Source organism: Triturus cristatus, chromosome 1_1 (genome assembly GCF_964204655.1).
Source record: "Triturus cristatus chromosome 1_1, aTriCri1.1, whole genome shotgun sequence".
Lineage (NCBI taxonomy): Eukaryota > Metazoa > Chordata > Amphibia > Caudata > Salamandridae > Triturus > Triturus cristatus.
Window position 1 is genome coordinate 42,066,397 of NC_140579.1, and position 18,006 is coordinate 42,084,402.

The 18,006-nt window shown below is 50.5% G+C and overlaps 1 protein-coding gene across 4 annotated transcripts in view; it reads right to left on the reverse strand.

Annotated features, from left to right (window-relative positions):
• The window catches only part of LOC146869311 (prolargin-like), a 139,869-nt gene extending 122,609 nt beyond the window's left edge, over positions 1–17,260 (reverse strand). For all 4 annotated transcript variants that reach the window (XR_014979820.1, XM_085647420.1, XM_085647339.1 and 1 more), the window contains exon 1: positions 17,136–17,260. The gene's annotated coding sequence lies outside the window, so the exon portion shown is untranslated. The remainder of the gene's footprint in view (positions 1–17,135) is intronic.
• Between the last annotated feature and the right edge of the window lie 746 nt (positions 17,261–18,006).

Here is an 18,006-nt window from a genome sequence, read left to right on the forward strand (position 1 = left end):
ACTATGCATACATGTCGACTCACCATGGGGCACATGACATGTAGCATGACTCACATGACTTGATAGTCACACTTCGTGACAGTCATCTGTAATGGGACTGTGGATTCTGATGAAGGCATCAATGTGTGTAAAACTACCCTGGCAACATACAGGATGCTACAGGTGGACAAAGTGTGGGACATCCCCATGACAGGCTCAATGGGGAATTGCAGCCTCTCTGTGTGCAGCAGGGGGTGTTTGGCTCACACACTTCACTTGTGTGCCAGTTCAATGGATTTACAGCCTCTGTGTTGTGAAGCGGGTGCCCAGTTTAGCTCCCACATGTTCAGGCAAAAGATCTGTGAGTCTGTTCAGATTGATGCAAGTCCCGTGGTGTGAGCCTATGTAATAAAGGTGTTCCTCACCCTCCAAGGTGCCTCATCTCACTCAATGCAGGTCTCTTGCCACTTTGCATGCGGCATCTCTGGCATAGTTGTCAAAGATTGGGAATATGAGTCTATGTGTAGTTTTGCAACATGCATGCAGTTACTCATGGATTCAATTGTCTATTGTGCATGAAGTCCATGTTTGTGTATGTATTTGGGCTTGTCGGTCCCCACAAGGGGCAATCAACGCCTGCTGAGGGTGTGTCTCCTGTGCACATCTCGGCCTTCGATTTCATGGTCCTGTGTCAGTCATCTTAGGTTATTGTGCATCCATTGTGTCTGTGTGTGCCATGGAAAAGCACACACTCCTTCATGTACATACGCCTGTTGCAGTTGTCCTTTCTGACATCTTTGTGTTTTGGTGCAACTTGTGGCATATTTTCAAGGACATGCCGCATGCTGATGCAGCCCCAGCAGCAAGGGCACAGAAAGTATCCGGATTCGGCAACACACATGCCTCCAAGATGATCCTCCCTTCCTCCCTCCACCCATTCATTTGGCCTGTCATCATCTTGTCTGTGCCACTGTTGCGGTCACACGGTGCCAAAGGATGGACCGTCAGCGCATGCAACGTGCACATTGCGTGACCTTCATGTCCTTGCATGACCCACATCACACTACAGTCTGATGTTGCAGCCACACTCCAAGCAATGTCCATCCGCAAATCTGCCGCATGCTCTCAGGCATACCCTAAGTACACACACAGCAGCTTTGCATGATGAGTGTGCCACTCCAACTGCCTACACAGCACTGCCACGCATGCCAGGCCCTGTCACACCAACCAGGTCATGTCCCACCTACTCCCCACCGGCGCTCTACCACAGCAAGTACATGGGAGTGGGAGTCAAGCCTTCAGCATGTAGTATGGTGTCATCATATGGCACATGGCCCAAGTATCATCTCTGAGCGTGTCAATCTACCTGTGTCCAGGACTACCCTATCCCCCATGGCATGCGCACAGCAACTCCTCATCAGCTCGTATGCCATTGACAGCCAAGTGCTACTCACCCTCACCAAAGACGCCAACATTGCCAGTTCCAATATTCAAGAATGCATGTCATCCATTGATGAATGGCTGTACAGCAGCAAGCTGAGGCTGGAATGGTACAGGACTGAGGTAATAATCTGAGGATTGTCCCCTTACAGCTGGGTCAACTGGTTGTGTCCCACACGCAAGACACCTGCACAAGCACACAGTGGCCACGCACACAAGATGGTGTGCATCATGTATTGCTGGCTCACATTTGCCATGCTAATCTCAAGCATCTGTACCTCAGGCCGAAACTCACTCGGCATTATGCACATGATCCACAGATAGATCCACTCCACGGACAGACAGGCCATCCCCCAGGTCCACAACAACATCCGTGTCAAATACTGCCCTTCCCTATACGGAGCAAGTACATCCAAATTCACAGGAAACTTGTCCACATCCAGGGGGCATCTGCACACCTCTGCTTCAACATCCTGTGCCCCAGCCACATCACCGTCCACCAGAGATAGCTGCAATGGATCACTGGGTGCTGCCGGATGACCTTCACACTCCCCGCAAACACTCATGAGGCAGGCCCCAACCCCAGACCCCAAACCAACCTTGTACGTCTATCAGCCGAGACCCCGTTGGGCCATCTCCCTGCATCCAACCTTGCCCTGGCCACCATTCTTCACATCCACCATACTACAGCATGCAGGACATGTTTTGCACACCTGCCAAGACGTACCTGCTACTCCCTCCCTGGCAACATCCACATGAGCCATGTCCTCTATGCATTAATTGTTCCTCTTCCCAATTTGTCTGTCCGCACAGCATTTGAATCCCCCCCTCAGCAGCATGGGGCCATCACGGGTGAGTATTGTGCTCCATGTCTGTTTAGGATGATACATTGTGACCCAGGTGTGTCCTGTACCAGACTCAGCTCCCAGGGTATGGATGGCTGGAGTTAGTTAAACACTCAGGCATAGTTTGACATTTCCCTACATGTAGGTTGTGGACACATGCTAAATAACTGCAACATATAGGTAGAGAGTTTAAGATTTATTGTCAGTGGGGGGCGTGTTTAGTGGGGACAAGTTGGTGCTATACAGTGTCCATAGAATCCAAAGTTCACAGGGGGAGATGGGATCCTTGTCATTGGAAGTCATCAGAGTCCAGACCACAGTGTTGGTCATCATTGGTCAGACTGTGACCAGCAAGTCCATGTGGCAGAGAATGTCATTGGATGAGGTGCTGCTGTTGCGCCAGAGGTCCAGGTGCCAGGCCAGGTGACCTGGGAGATGTGGATGGTACGCTGCCTCTCACGGTCTTTTCCGTGGACGACCCACCTTCCCTGGGGGACCCTCAGATGCAGGCCTTGACAATGCTTGTGATGCTTCATCGGAGCAATCCTCCTCCTCCTCCCTCCCTGTGGCTGGTGTTGTTCATCGCCTGGTGGCACAGAGAGGGTTGCCCATGTTGTCGGCGATCTGACGGAGTGAACGGCTCATGTCCGTTTGCACCTCCAGGAGCTCAGCCAGTCTTGCCTCCATCCGTCCTTGGTGTTGCTGTTGACTGGCATGTTGCTCGGCCTGCATGTTCTTCATCTCATCGAGGGTCCCCTTGATGTCTGTGAGGTTTTCCACTACCTGGCTGATGCCCCTGGTGTCACGCCGGTATGCGTCCAGTATGTGGCTTATGTGTGACATACCGGTTCCCTCAGCTGGCTGCTCAGGTTCTCGCCTCCGCCTGCCTCCACTCCCACCACCCCTGACCACACGAGCCGGGCCTGCCGTTGTGGGCACATCGGGTCTACGGGACCCCTGAGGGATGGCATTTGCAGGGTTGGCTGCCTCCTCCTGGGTGCCCGGAGACCTTGTCCCTCCTGGTCAGACTGGCTGTGTTGTTTAGTGCGATCAGGGCTCCTGGGTGTTTCCAGGGATGTGGCAGGAATGGGGGTGATGGTTGGCCCAGATGTACCTGAAGCAGGTGCTGCAGGGGCTTGGGCACCAGAGGGGCCAGGTTGGCTGGGGTCATCCACGGAGTGGTGAGAGTCGACGCTGCCGGTGGGATCATCTTCACGCCGAGCCTGGGACTGTGATTGTTCCCCCCCAGTGTTGGGGGAGATCCATGACGTTGCCCTGTGTGTGAGAGAGAGACAATGTAAATGCTGTTTCATGTGACATCCATGTTTCATACATATTCAAGTTGGCACAGTTCCTCAAGGTAGTTGGATGTGCCTGGCATTCCTCTCAATGGACACTTGGGGATGGGTATGTTGCGTGGGACAGATTGATATTTTCTCCTGAGTGTTTGACCAGTGGAATTTTGCCTAGGATGCTTATTTGGCTATGGATTGTTCTTGTTGTGTCACATGTCCATTGTGAGAGTAGGTAAATCCGTTGGCTGCCCCGGGGGTGTGTGCTTGTGTAAGGGGGGGGTGTGGCCGGGCCTGCTGTTGGGTGTAGTGTGAGTTGGCATTGGGTCTCCCAGGTGATGTGTCTGTCCCCTCATGGTGCATGCTGGCATGACAGTGAGTGTGAGTTCCTGTGCTAGGTATCTGACCTTGTGGAGTTGGTGTTTGGGTGTACAGTGGTCACAGGAGGGGCCTTGTGCTGGCTACAGCAGAGCCAAGTGTCAGCTACCTTTTCAGTACTTGGCCAGTCCCTGTGCATTGAGCATGGTGCATGGGTATGTACCTAGGCCATATGGGCTGAGGGCATTGGTGTCTGCTTCTGAGTTGCACAATGTGTTTTGTGAGCACCACCCGCCAAGCATTGCAGACAGCCAGTCTTTGTTTTGTGTTTTGTGTAGCCTGGGACATGGCATGGCCTTGCTTTGTGAATGGGGCATTTAGACGTTAGTGGCAGTTGCGTGGTTTTTTAGTGTGGTTGTGTCCGGTGAGGGCTTGGGGGTAGTTGCGTGCATTTGTTGTAGTTGGGGTGTGGATGCCGTTTCCCCCATGTTAGCTCAGTGGTTTGTGTACTCACCAGGCTCTGCGACTCCTTCGACTCTGTACTCCCACCGGCGGCAGCGTGCGCATCACCTTCTCCTCCCAGGGATGGTAGTGTACCAGTCTGCGGGGCAGCCCACCTCCAGTGATGTTACTCTGGGCATATTCGTCACTCATTTTGCGCCGGACTGACCTCCGCAGATCGTACCACCTGGCTTGGCATTCATGCCTGGTCCTTCTGATGGGTGCAACAGCATTCAACCGATCGACGATCCTCTGCCACATGGCTGATTTTGCAGCTATGCTGGTCTGTCTGACCAATGTTCCAAAGAGCTGTGGCTCGACTCTGATGATTTTGTTGACAAGGATGTCTAGCTCCTCCCTTGTGAACTTTGGATTCTTGTCTGTGGGCATGGTGTGGGGTGTGGGTGTAGATGGTTGTGGGTGTGTGGGTGTGAATGTGACGGTGTGTGGGTGAATGTGGAGAGGGGGTGTTTGTGAAGGAGGTTGTGTGAAGGTGTGTAAGTTGAGGTGTAGTTAAGGTGTTGGTAAGGTGCAGTTGTTTGTCTGTGGGGTCTGGCAGCAGTGGGTCTGTTGCAAAGGCTCATGATTTGTGTGTGTGGGCCCTTTTTATTGGTCCATTTTTGGGTGTGGCTGTGTTTGAATTTTTGGTGGGTGTGTTATGAGAGGTGGTTGTGGGGTTGGGCCTCTGTTTGCCTGTTTGGATGTGCAAGGTCAGTCATTTAGCTGTATTTTGTCATGTAGACGTGTTGTTGTGCAAGTCGAATTGAGCCTCCTTGTGCTGTTTTACAGTGTCCGGGTTCGGTACGAGTCTTTTTCGCGTAGGTAAGGTGCGTACATGCGCGATGCTGGTTGAAGGTGCTGTGGTACGGTGTTGGGGTACGGTGCGTACAGGAACGTGGCTGGTGTATGGTGTTGGTGTATGGTGCGTACAGGCATGGTGCTGGTATACGGTGTTGGGGTACGGTGCGTAGAGGCACGGGGCTGGGGTACGGGCCTGGGGTACAGTGTGTACAGGCACGGGGCTGATGTACGGGCCTGGGGTACGGTGCGTACAGGCACGGGGCTGGGGTACGGGCCTGGGGTACGGTGCGTACAGGCACGGGGCTGGTGTACGGTATTGGGATACGGTGCATACAGGCACGTGGCTGGGGTACGGGCCTGGGGTACGGTGCGTACAGGCACGGGGCTGGTGTACGGTGTTGGGATACGGTGCGTACAGGCACGTGGCTGGGGTACAGGCCTGGGGTACGGTGCATACAGGCACGGGGCTGGTGTACGGTGTTGGGGTACGGTGCGTAGAGGCACGGGGCTGGGGTACAGCCCTGGAGTATGGTGTGTACAGGCATGGGGCTGGTGTACGGGCCTGGGGTACGGTGCGTACAGGCACGGGGCGGAGGTACGGTGTTGGGGTACGGTGCGTACAGCCATGGGGCTGGTGTACGGGCCTGGGGTACGGTGCGTACAGGCACGGGGCTGGGGTACGGTGTTGGGGTACGGTGCATACAGGCACGAGGCTGGTGTACGGGCCTGGGGTACGGTGTGTACAGGCACGGGGCTGTGGGACGGGGCTGGGGTATGGCACGTACACGTAGGGGGCTGGGGTACAGTCCGGACATAAGGGGTACGGTGCTGACATACGGGGGTACGGTGCTAACATATGCGGGGGCATGGGGGGCTGTGAGACTCGTATTCGGGCACATGTTTAAACGTGTACATGAGTGGTATAGCGTTCGCTCTGTACGGGGCTTTTTCCATACGGTTGTACATTCGGACGGACGGGACGGATCGTACTTGCGCGCTCGGACTTATTTTTTACGAACTGTACATAAAAATGTCCGGGGACGTGTCGGGGACTTTTCCCGATACGAGGACGTGTCGGGGAATTTTCCAGATACGATTCGTATGTATTTTTCACATACGAATCGTACTTCACCGAATGGACGGTCCTTGTACGATTCGTACGGAAAAAAATACGATTACGAGTCGTATGGGGAAAATTTTTATTGGATCGGAATCGGCACCCTGATATTGTAAAAGCAGCAGATTAGTCGAATGCATCCACTTTTGTTTCCTGATTTCTTTCCATTCTTTCCAGACACTTTGTCTCTGTGAAAATCTCCTCCTTATCAAATGCAATTAGAGAGGAGGACATCAAATAAACAGATTCCATATTTTCGTCGCAGCTCTAAGAGGATGATGCTTAGTTACCACAATGTTATATAATGTGCTATGTTCTTATGGAATGCTTAATTTATGATGTAACATGTTCTTTAAAGGGCTGCATGTGGGCAGCAATAAAAGGATTATTACATAATGTTAGCATCCGTTGTCTTTAATAAAATCCTGATTCTCTCTATATGTTAATTGAGGAATTGTCATTTTTCCCCCCATCCTGGCAACAATGCCAATAGTGAACTAAACAGGCAAGTCAGTTGTTTGGTGTCCGGGGTTGCTATTATACATGAACAACATTATAGTGTATTAAATTAAACACAGGAGAAGGTTTTGTACAGCGAACAACCTGAAGACGTGTATTTTGAGGGTCCCAAATATGAGATAATAAAGAAAAAGGATAGAAGACGATATAAAATAATTTCCTAGGATCACACAATTTGGTAAAGTGGTGAAGCCGGGACTAATCTCAGGTTTTCTGGTTTCACATTGTTCAGTTCAGCCACTAGATGTATATGCTTTCCTTACCCTACACCACTTTACCGCCAATCCCCCCAAATCCCACCTGCCTGACTGCCACCCCGTTGGCATCAATGCGATCCTCTGTCACATCACAGGCTGAACTTTTTGGCCCCTGGGAAAATGTAGTAAGTACCCATGATATAAAAATAAAGTAGAGGGAGATAGAAGCATAGTAAAGGAGACAAGAGATATTAGAAAGGGCGGAGGAGAACAAAGAGGGCACTTAAGAGAGAGAGAGATCAAGAACATCAAGATGTGAGGAGACCGGAAGGAGATACAGAGAAAGTGAAAGAAGACAATAAAGGTGAGGACTGACATAAAATAATACAATGATGTAAGGGCGAATATGAGATACAGAGGGGGTAGAAAGAGAGGGAAGAGCTGAGATGTGGGAAGAATTGAGGATTGGGGAAAGAAAATAACAGGATGTGAGAGATAACGAAGGAAAAGGAGAGACAATGAAGGCAGAAGACCAGCCCAGAAAAAGAAGGGAGACATAACAGGGAAACAGAGAGAGAAACAAGCACTGGCAAAGCTAATAGGTCCCACCTACTCAAGAGCTATTGGTTATGGCAATGTGTTTTAACCATTATGTAAACCAGTGTGACTGCTGTTCAGCATGGCTAAAAATTTGTGGCATAGAGTGGAGTATGGTAGATTGGAGAGGGGTAAATTGGAGTACAGTGGAATGGGGTAGATTAGGGTAGAGTGGAGTAGGGTAGATTGGCCTAGAGTGTAATGGGTGCTGATTGGGGTAGATTGAAGTGGGGTGGAATGGGCTAGATAGGGTAGATTGGAGTGGGGGAGTTGGTTAGATTAGTGTGGTAGATTGGTGTTGGGTAGATTGAATTGGGGTAGATTGGGGTGGAGTTGGGTAGATTGATGGGGAGTAGATTGGGGTAGATAGTAGTAGGGTAGATTGCGGTAGATTGGGGTACAGTGGAGTTCGATAAATTGAGGTAGATTGAAGTGGAGTGGGGTGGATTGGGGCAGATTAGAGTGGAGTGTGGTAGTGTAGACAGGAATGGAGTTGGAAAAAGTGCAGTGGAGTGGGGTAGTTTGGGCGGATTATAGTTGGGAAGAATGGAATGGATTTGGGGTAGATTGGGTGAGTGAGGTAGATTAGAGTGTAGTGGGGTAGAGTGGTATAGGGTGGGGTAGTTTGGAGTGGGATAGATTGGGTTAGAGTGAGATAGATTGGAGTGAAGTTGAGTCGACTAGAGTGGAGAAGATTGAGGTAGATTGGAGTGGGGGAGTGGGATAGATTGAATTGGGGTAGACTGGGGTAAAAATGAGCAGATTGGAGTGGGGTGGGGAAGGCTGGAGTGTGGTAAATCTTGGTAGAGTGGAGTGGGATATATTGGGGTAGATTGGAGTGGAGTTGGGTAGATTGTGTAAGAATAGAGTGAAGTGGATTGGGGAAGACAAGAGTGGAGTGGGGTAGATTAGAACAAGGTAGATTGGAGTGGAGTTGGGTAGATGGGAGAGGAGTAGAATGAAGTGAGAAAGATCATGTGGATTCAGGTAGGGTAGTTTAAAGTGGAGTGGATTGAAGTGGAGTGGTGCAGATTGGAGTGAGATAGATAGGAGTGGGTTTGTTTGGAGTGGGGTATTTCAAAGTGGAGTGGGGTATATTAGAGTGGCGTAGATTGGAGTGGAGTTGGATAGGGTGGTGTGGGGTAGATTTGGATGGGGTGAGGTAGACTGGAATGGGGTAGATTAGGATAGGGTGGGGTAGATTGGAGTGGAGTAGATTGGGGTAGATTAGCGTGAGATAGATTGGAGTGCGGCTGATTGGATGGGATAGTTTGGAATAGGGTGGTTTGGGGTGGAGCGTGGTAGGATAGATTGGAGTGAGATGGAGTCAAGTGGATTGGGGTGAGTGGAATGAGGTAGATTGTGTTGATTAGATTAGGTTAAATTGGGATGGAGTGAGGTAGATTGAGAGGAATGATTAGAGTGGAGTAGTTTGGAGTGTGTTAGATTGGAGTGGAGTGGGGTCAATTGAAGTGGAATAGATTTGGATGGGGTAGATTGGGGAGGTGTGGACTGGAGTTGGGTAGATGGGGTGGAGCAGGGTGGAGTTGATTGGAGTGGGGTGGGGAGGATTGGGGTGGGGTAGATAGGGGTGAAATGGGTTAGATTGGAGTGGAATGGGGTCAATTTGAGTGGAGTGGGGTAGATTGGAGTGAAACAGACTGGGGTATATTTGGGCAGAGTGGAGTGTGGTATAGTGGAGTAGATTAAAGTGGAGTGGGGAAGATTGGGCGGATTGGAGTGTGGTAGATTGGAGTAGAGTGGGGTAGATTGTGGTAGATTTGAGTAGGGCAGATTGTGGTAGAGTGGAGTAGATTGTGGTGGAGTGGGGTAGATTTTAGTGGAGTGGGTAGACTACAGTGGAGAGGAGTGGGATAGATTGTGGTGGACTTTAGAGTGAAGTGGGGTAAATTGGAATGTAGTGGGGTATATTGGACAGGGGTCGTTTGGAGTGGAGTAGAACAGAGTGGGGTGGATTGGATTGGGGTACATTGGAGTGGGGTGGATTAGGGTACATTGGAGTGGATTCAATAGAGTGGTATGGGGTAGATTGGGATGGAGTGGGGTAGAGTGGGGTAGGCTGGAGTGGGGTAGATTAGGGTAGGATGGGGTAGATTGGAATGGAGTGGAGTAGATTGGAATGGAGTAGATTAGAGTGGGGCAGATTGGTATGGGGCTGATTGGATGGTGTGGATTTGAGTAGGGTGGCTTTGAGGTGGAGTGTGGTAGGAGAGATTGGAGTGTGATGGATTGGGGTGGAGTGGGTTAGATTGTGCTGGAGTGGGATAGAATTGGGTAGCATGTGATAGACTGGAGTAAAGTGGAGTGGGGTAGATTGGATAGAGTGGAATAGAGTGTGGTAGATTGGGGTAGAGTGGAGTGGGGAAGATTGGGTAGATTAGAATGGGTTAGATAGGTGTAGAGTGGATTGAGGTAGGTTGGCGTGGAGTAGGGTGGAGTGGAGTTAGATAATTTGGAGTGGAGTTGTGATTAGAGTGGAGTGAAATAGGTTGGAGTACAGTGTAGGTGGTAGATTGGGGGAGTGGGGTGAGGTAGATTGGGTGGATTAAAATATGGTAAATTGGAATGGAGTGAGACAAATTTGAGTGGGGTACATTGAAGAGGGATGATTGGAGTTGGGTTGTTTGGAGTGCGGTAGATTGGAGTGGAGTGTGGTCAGTAGGAGTGAGGTATATTGGGATGGGGTATATTGGGGAGGGGTAGATTGGAGAAGAGTAGATTGGGGTGGAGTGGGGTAGATTGGAGTGGGGTACAGTGGATTGGGGTGGGATGGGTAGGGGTAAAGTGGGTTAGAGTGGAGTGGAATGGGGTAGAGTTGAGTGGAGTGCGGTAGATTGGAGTGAAATTGAGTAGGGTAGATGTTGGAGTGGATTGTGGTATAGTAGAGTGGGAAAGATTAGAGTGGAGTGGAGCGAAGTAGATTGGGCAGATTAGAGTGTGGGAGTTTGGAGAGGAGTGGGGTAGATTGAGGTAGATTTGAATAGGGCAGATTGTGGTAGATTGGAGTGGGGTAGATTGGAGTGGGGTGGAGTGGCGTTAGATAGTTTGGAGTGGACTTGAGTTTGGAGTGGAGTGAGACATATTGGAGTAAAGTGTAGTGGGGTTGATTGGGGTGAGAGGAATGAGGTAGATTGAGTGGATTAAAATATGCTAGATTGGGATGGAGTGAGGTAGATTTGAGTGGACTACATTGAAGAGGGATGATTGGAGTGAAGTAGTTTGATGTGCGTTAGATTGCAGTGGAGTGGGGTCAATCGGATTGCATTAGATTGGGATAGGGTAGATTGGGGAGGGGTACATTGGAGTAGGGTAGATTGGGTGAAGTGGGTTAGATTGGAGTGGAATGGGGTTAGATTTGAGTGGTGTGGGGTAGATTGGAGTGAAATGGAGTAGGGTATATTTTTGGAGTGGAGTGTGGTGTAGTGGAATGAGAAAGATTAGAGTGGGGTGGACTGAAGTAGATTGGGCAGATTGGAGTGTGGTAGATTGTGTGGATTAGAATAGGCTAAATTGGGATGGAGTGAGGTAGATTGAAAGGGAGGATTGGAGTGGAGTAATTTGAAGTGCGTTAGATTGGAGTGGAGTGGGGTCAATTGTATTGGAATAGATTGGGATGAGGTAGATTGGGGAGGGGTAGACTGGAGTTGGGTAGATAGGGGTGGAGCGGGGTGGAGTAGATTGGAGTGGGGTGGGGAGGTTTGGGGTGGGATAGTTACGGGTAAAATTGGTTAGATTGGAGTGGAATGAGGTTGATTTGAGTGGAGTGGGGTAGATTGGGGTGAAATGGACTGGGGTATATTTGGGCAGAGTGGAGTGTGGTATAGTGGAGTAGATTAAAGTGGAGTGGGGCAGATTGGGTGGATTGGAGTGTGGTAGATTGGGGTGGCATGGGGTAAATTGTGGTAGATTTGAGTGGGGCAGATTGTGGTAGATTGGAGTGGCATGGGGTAGATTGAGGTAGATTTGAGTGGGGCAGGTTGTGGTAGATTGGAGTGGGGTAGATTGTGGTGAAGTGGGGTAGATTTGAGTGGAGTGGGGTAGACTAGAGTGGAGAGGAGTTGGATAGATTGCAGTGGACTTTGGAGTGAAGTGGGGTAAATTGGAATGGAGTGGGGTACATTGTACCGGGGTCGATTGTAGTGGATTGGAGTGGAGTAAAACAGAGTGGGGTGGGGTGGATTGAATTGGGGTACATTGGAGTGGGGTGGATTGGGGTACATTGGAGTGGATTCAATAGAGTGGTATGGGGTAGATTGGGATGGAGTGGGGTGGAGTGGGGTAGACTTGAGTGGGGTAGATTAGGATAGGATGGGATAGATTGGAGTGGAGTGGAGTAGATTGGAATGGAGTAGATTTTAGTGGGTCAGATTTGAATAGGGCTGATTGGATGGTGTAGATTTGAGGTGGAGTGTGGTAGGAGAGATTGGAGTGTGATGGATTGGGGTGGAGTGGGTTAGATTGTGATGGAGTGGGGTAGAGTTGGGTAGCATGTGATAGACTGGAGTAAAGTGGAGTGGGGTAGATTGGATAGAGTGTAGTAGATTGGGGTAGAGTGGACTGGGGTAGATTGTAGTGGGTTAGATAGGGGTAGAGTGGATTGGGATAGGTTGGAGTGGAGTAGGGTGGAGTGGAGTTGGATAGTTTGGAGTGGAGTTGTGATTAGAGTGGAGTGAAATAGATTGGAGTACATTGTAGTGGGGTATATTAGGGGATTGGAGTGAGGTAGATTGGGTGGATTAGAAAAGGGTAAATTGGAATGGAGTGAGGCAGATTTGAGTGGGGTGCATTGAAGAGGGATGATTGGAGTGGGGTTGTTTGGAGTGGTGTAGATTGGAGCGGAGTGGAGTCAGTAGTAGTGAGGTAGATTGGGACAGGGTAGATTGGGGAGGGGTACATTGGAGTAGGGTAGATTGGAGTGAGGTGCGGTGGATTGGGGTTAGGGTGGGTAGGGGTGAAGTGGGAAATGGGTTAGAGTGGAGTGGGGTAGATTGGAGTGAAATGGAGTAGGGTAGATTTTTGGAGTGGAGTGTGGTATGGTGGAATGAGAAAGATTAGAGTGGAGTGGACTGAAGTAGATTGAGCAGATTGGAGTGTGGTAGATTGGAGAGGAGTGAGGTAGATTGTGGTAGACTTGAATGGGGCAGATTGGAGTGGGTTAGATTGTGGTGGAGTGGGGTAGATTTGAGGGGAGTGGGATAGATTAAAGTGGAGATGAGTTGGATAGCTTGAAGTGGAGTTTGGAGTGGAATGGGTTAAATTGAAATGGAGTGGGGTAAATTGGACAGGGGTAGAGTGGAGTGGAGCGAAGTAGAATGGAGTGGGGTAGACTCTGTGGAGTGGATTGAGGTACATGGAGTGGGGTGGATTGGGGTACATTGGTGTGGAGGGGCGTAGAGTGGAGTGGGTTGTCATAGGTAGAGTGTTGTGTCGTAGAATGGAGCGGTGTGGCATAGAGTGAAAGGAAATAGAATAGAGTGGAGTGGGGTAGTGTGGATCATGCATGGTGTGGTACCACACTGACATTACAGACAACACATTTTCAATTGAAATGACCATTACATTTGGACTGAAATATGGTTTTACTGTACAAAAACAATAATGTGTGCAAATGTCATCATACAGTGCATTGATGTGTTTTGATCCCATTCAAATATTTGTTTCCACCACAATTCAGAATTTAAAAAAATCATTCACTTGTATTAATTCTGATATATTCTGAAGCCTTATCACAGTAAATTTTTTTGTTTTTGTGTGTTTGCTAGAAACAAAAAAACCTGCACCCTCTCCTCTTACATGGATACTCAGCAGGATTGTCACATAAATGTTCTCACTTTGAAGACAGAGAAACACAAGTAAACACCAAGGTCCCTCTGTAGAGAGAGCTTGACATTCAAGTTTTTGAATGCACACCGCAAATGTGACAAGATAAGAACACGATTTAAAGGCCTGTTTACAGAAAGCAAGTTTGTGGAAAAGTTCAGTAAGCAAGGTTTGGGCAAGGGGAGGGGCAAACTCAAGTTGGACAGCCTAGAGCAAATAATGCTAGCAAATAGAAAGCCAGAAAATGTGATTTACGAACCACAAAGCCAGTGGTGAACAACGGGCGGAATCATTCCTATGGCAGCTTTCTAAATGTCCCCAAGATGTGTTTAGCAAACCTAAAAACTTTAGGTTTGGGAGGGTATGGACAGTACGTGAAGGGAGAGAAAGGGCGAGTAGCTGACGTCGTGGCCGAGACAGGTGTGTGATCACAGCGCAGTCACGTCACCGCTTGCAGCATATATGATACACGGCAGTAAGCGAACGAGGGCCAGGCAGTGAGGAAACCAGAGGAAGAACAAGAGATGAACACACGCTAAGCGAGGAGAGGTCAAATTAGAAGATAGGAAATAGGAATAGAGAAGAAAACGCAATGAAAACAATGTACTGAAGATGTGATCAGAGTAGTGCAAACGGGCGTTGGGCACTTACACAGAAGAGTCCAATGTTTCAATCTCTCGCTGAAACCATCTCCTGCAGAAGCGCTGGTTTCCCCCAATGTTTACTAGAGCGCCTCGTGCTCACATCCACGGACCGCAGCACCTTCACCTCCTGCACCTCGCCCCATCACGTGTGATGCAGGGGGGCTCCTTACCCACCGGGCGGGGTGGCACCTGCGCCCTGACTGAGCTCTAACGGTGCAGCGCCTTACCTTAACGCTTTCCATCCACCGAGGTACAGTCTCTTACCTGGGAACACTCTATCGACCAGGTGTTGTCCCTTGCCTGGGAGTAGTACCTCCTCCTGATTCTATCTCCTACCGTAAAACTATCCACCTGGTGCGTATGGAACACTCTTCATCACCCGGGCGCTATCACCTTGGAACCCTCAGTCTACCTGCCGTTGTCTCTTAATCAGAGTTCTCTATCGACCGGGTGCTGTACCAGAGCTCTGCATCGACCGGGCGTTGTCTCTACTCTTAATCAGAGCTCTGCCTCGACCGGGCGTTGTCTCTACTCTTAATCAGAGCTCTGCATCGACCGGGCGTTGTTTCTTAGAGCTCCGACTCTATCGACCGGGTGCTGTGTCTTTCCTTAAAGCTCTCGATCCACCCGACGTTCTCACATAGAAGCGCTCCACCTACAGGGGCTTTTGGAAGCACTCTACCCACCGGGTGCAGTCTCTCAACTTGGAACCTTGTATCCACTGAGCACTCCTAGAATCTCCCCGGGACCTGTCTGACGCATAGGTGCGTTTCGTCCCAGGGCGCTGTCTCTTATCATGGGGCACTCTGTGCTTGGGGTGCTGTCTCTTACCTGGGAGTGCTCTCCCCTCAGAATCCATTATTTAACCTCTGGGGCACTTTACCTCCAGGGTGCGGCCTCTTACCTGGAAATGTTCTTTCCTCAAGGTTCTTGTCTGAACTATCCTGCACTCTATCCTCAGGGTGATGTCTCTTACCTGTCTATATGGTGCGGTCTCTCACCTACCCTACGCTACACCCTCAAGGTGCTCTTACCTGGAAGTGTTAGAGCACTTCGGGTGCTGCCTGACTTTTACCTTGCACTCTCTCCTCAGGGTCGTGTCTCTTATCTGAATATCCTTTATCCTCGGGGTGCTGTCTCTCACATATAGTGCAGGCACTCCACTCTCATTGTGTTGTTTCTTACTTGGAAGTGTTATGTTACGTTATGGATATTTGTGGAGCGCATGGCTACCCGAAGGCGCCCTAGCGCTAGCCGAGAGAGAGGCAGGTCACAACAAGGTGGGGAGTTTGAAGTGTTCTGTCCTCAGGGTGCTGTCTCTCGCCTTCCTTGCTCTTTACCCTAAGGCTGCGGTCTCTCTTCTGGAACAGCTCTATCCTCAGGGTGCTGTCTCTTGCCTTCTATGCTCTCTACCATAAGGCTGCGGTCTCTCCTCTGGAACAGCTCTATCCTCCGGGTGCTGTCTCTCGACGTCCTTGCTCTCTACCCTAAGGCTGCGGTCTCTGTTCTGAAACAGCTCTATCCTCAGGGTGCTGTCTCTCGCCTTCTATGCTCTCTACCATAAGGCTGCAGTCTCTCCGCTGGAACAGCTCTATCCTCTGGGTGCTGTCTCTCGACTTCCTTGCTCTCTACCCTAAGGCTGCGGTCTCTGTTCTGAAACAGCTCTATCCTCAGGGTGCTGTCTCTCGCCTTCCATGCTCTCTACCATAAGGCTGCACGGTCTCTCCTCTGGAACAGCTCTATCCTCAGGATGCTGTCTCTCGACTTCCTTGCTCTCTACTCTAAGGCTGCGGTCTCTCTTCTGGAACAGCTCTATCCTCAGGGTGCTGTCTCTCGCCTTCTATGCTCTCTACCATATGGCTGCGGTCTCTCCTCTGGAACAGCTCTATCCTCAGGGTGCTGTCTCTCGCCTTCCATGCACTCTACCATAAGGCTGCGGTCTCTCGTCTGGAACAGCTCTATCCTCAGGATGCTGTCTCTCGACTTCCTTGCTCTCTACCCTAAGGCTGCGGTCTCTCTTCTGGGACAGCTCTATCCTCAGGGTGCTGTCTCTCGCCTTCCATGCTCTCTACCATAAGGCTGCGGTCTCTCGTCTGGAACAGCTCTATCCTCAGGATGCTGTCTCTCGCCTTCCTTGCTCTTTACCCTAAGGCTGTGGTCTCTCTTCTGGAACAGCTCTATCCTCAGGGCGCTGTCTCTCGCCTTCTATGCTCTCCACCATAAGGCTGCGGTCTCTCCTCTGGAACAGCTCTATCCTCCGGGTGCTGTCTCTCGACTTCCTTGCTCTCTACCCTAAGGCTGCGGTCTCTGTTCTGAAACAGCTCTATCCTCAGGGTGCTGTCTCTCGCCTTCTATGCTCTCTACCATAAGGCTGCGGTCTCTCCTCTGGAACAGCTCTATCCTCTGGGTGCTGTCTCTCGACTTCCTTGCTCTCTACCCTAAGGCTGCGATCTCTGTTGTGAAACAGCTCTATCCTCAGGGTGCTGTCTCTCGCCTTCCATGCTCTCTACCATAAGGCTGCGGTCTCTCATCTGGAACAGCTCTATCCTCAGGATGCTGTCTCTCGACTTCCTTGCTCTCTACCCTAAGGCTGCGGTCTCTCTTCTGGAACAGCTCTATCCTCAGGGTGCTGTCTCTCGCCTTCCATGCTCTCTACCTTAAGGCTGCGGTCTCTCGTCTGGAATAGCTCTATCCTCAGGGTGCTGTCTCTCGCCTTCCATGCTCTCTACCATAAGGCTGCGGTCTCTCGTCTGGAATAGCGCTATCCTCAGGGTGCTGTGTTTTATCCAGAGGCGCTCTGTCTGAATGCTCGCTCTTACTTGCTCTTTCCACGTGGTGCTGTCTTTCTCTTAGCAGAGGGTTCTCTCTCCCACACGCCAGCTATAATCGCTTTTGGCAGGATGCTGTCTTTAGTCTAGAGGCTGCGGTTCCCTCAGGGTGCTGACTCTCACCTGCATGCATAATATTGGCAGGGCGCTGTCTCGCACCTCGTGGGCCCTGGAACTTTGCTCGAAGGTTAGTAATGTCCGAATGAGGTCTCTTACCTGAGGGGCACTCTCTTCCCAGGGCGCTGTCTCTCTCCCTCTCCTCCTGAGTCCAGCTCAGCGCTCAGTCTCTGCACTGCCAGTATGCTGAGCTCACTGCCTGCACTGCCTCCGGAGATTCCATCTGGGATGGAGGGAGGGAAGACGGGGAGAGGGAGAGAGGGGAGAGGGGCCTGGCAGGACAAAGAGTGTTTTATCTGCCAGCCAAAGTTCTCAAGATGTGTTCCACACAGCGGAACACTAATAACATTCCCTTCTGCAGGGCTCGGCGAGAGAGAGGGCCGTGCAGGAACGACACGTAAAGAGATTAACAGACAACATTATACTACATTAGTAAAGCTTTCTTCCTCTTCTGCATAAAACTAATCTGTGCACAAGACCCTTTGCCCTCCTCTGCACACAACAAATGCAGATAAGACCCTTTACCTTCCTCTGAACATGGCTAACATGTTTAAAACCCTCCAGCCTCCTCTGTGCATGGCTTACATGCAATGACGACTCTTCGCCCTCCCCAGTCTGTACATGGCTCACATAAGACCTTTCACCACCATGTGTGCAGTAGGATAACACCTTACGGTATTATGGATCTCAGAACAAGCCCTGGAAACTGTAGTGTACCACCTGGCCCTGCGCCACTGGCTACTGCATCACACGGACCTGTGGCCCGGCCTGGCCTGAGGGAGGAAATAAACAGGAGGTGGACGGCTCAAGGCCAGGGGCGTAACTCAAGCCCCTACAGCCCCTGCAGCTCCCGCAGATCAGGGGGTCCCACAACTCTTCAGCGGACCCCAACCACTTCATGGGGCCCCCATTCAGCCCAAGGCTAATGGATATTGGAGAGATATGGGATACCTAGTGACCCCCTCGTCTG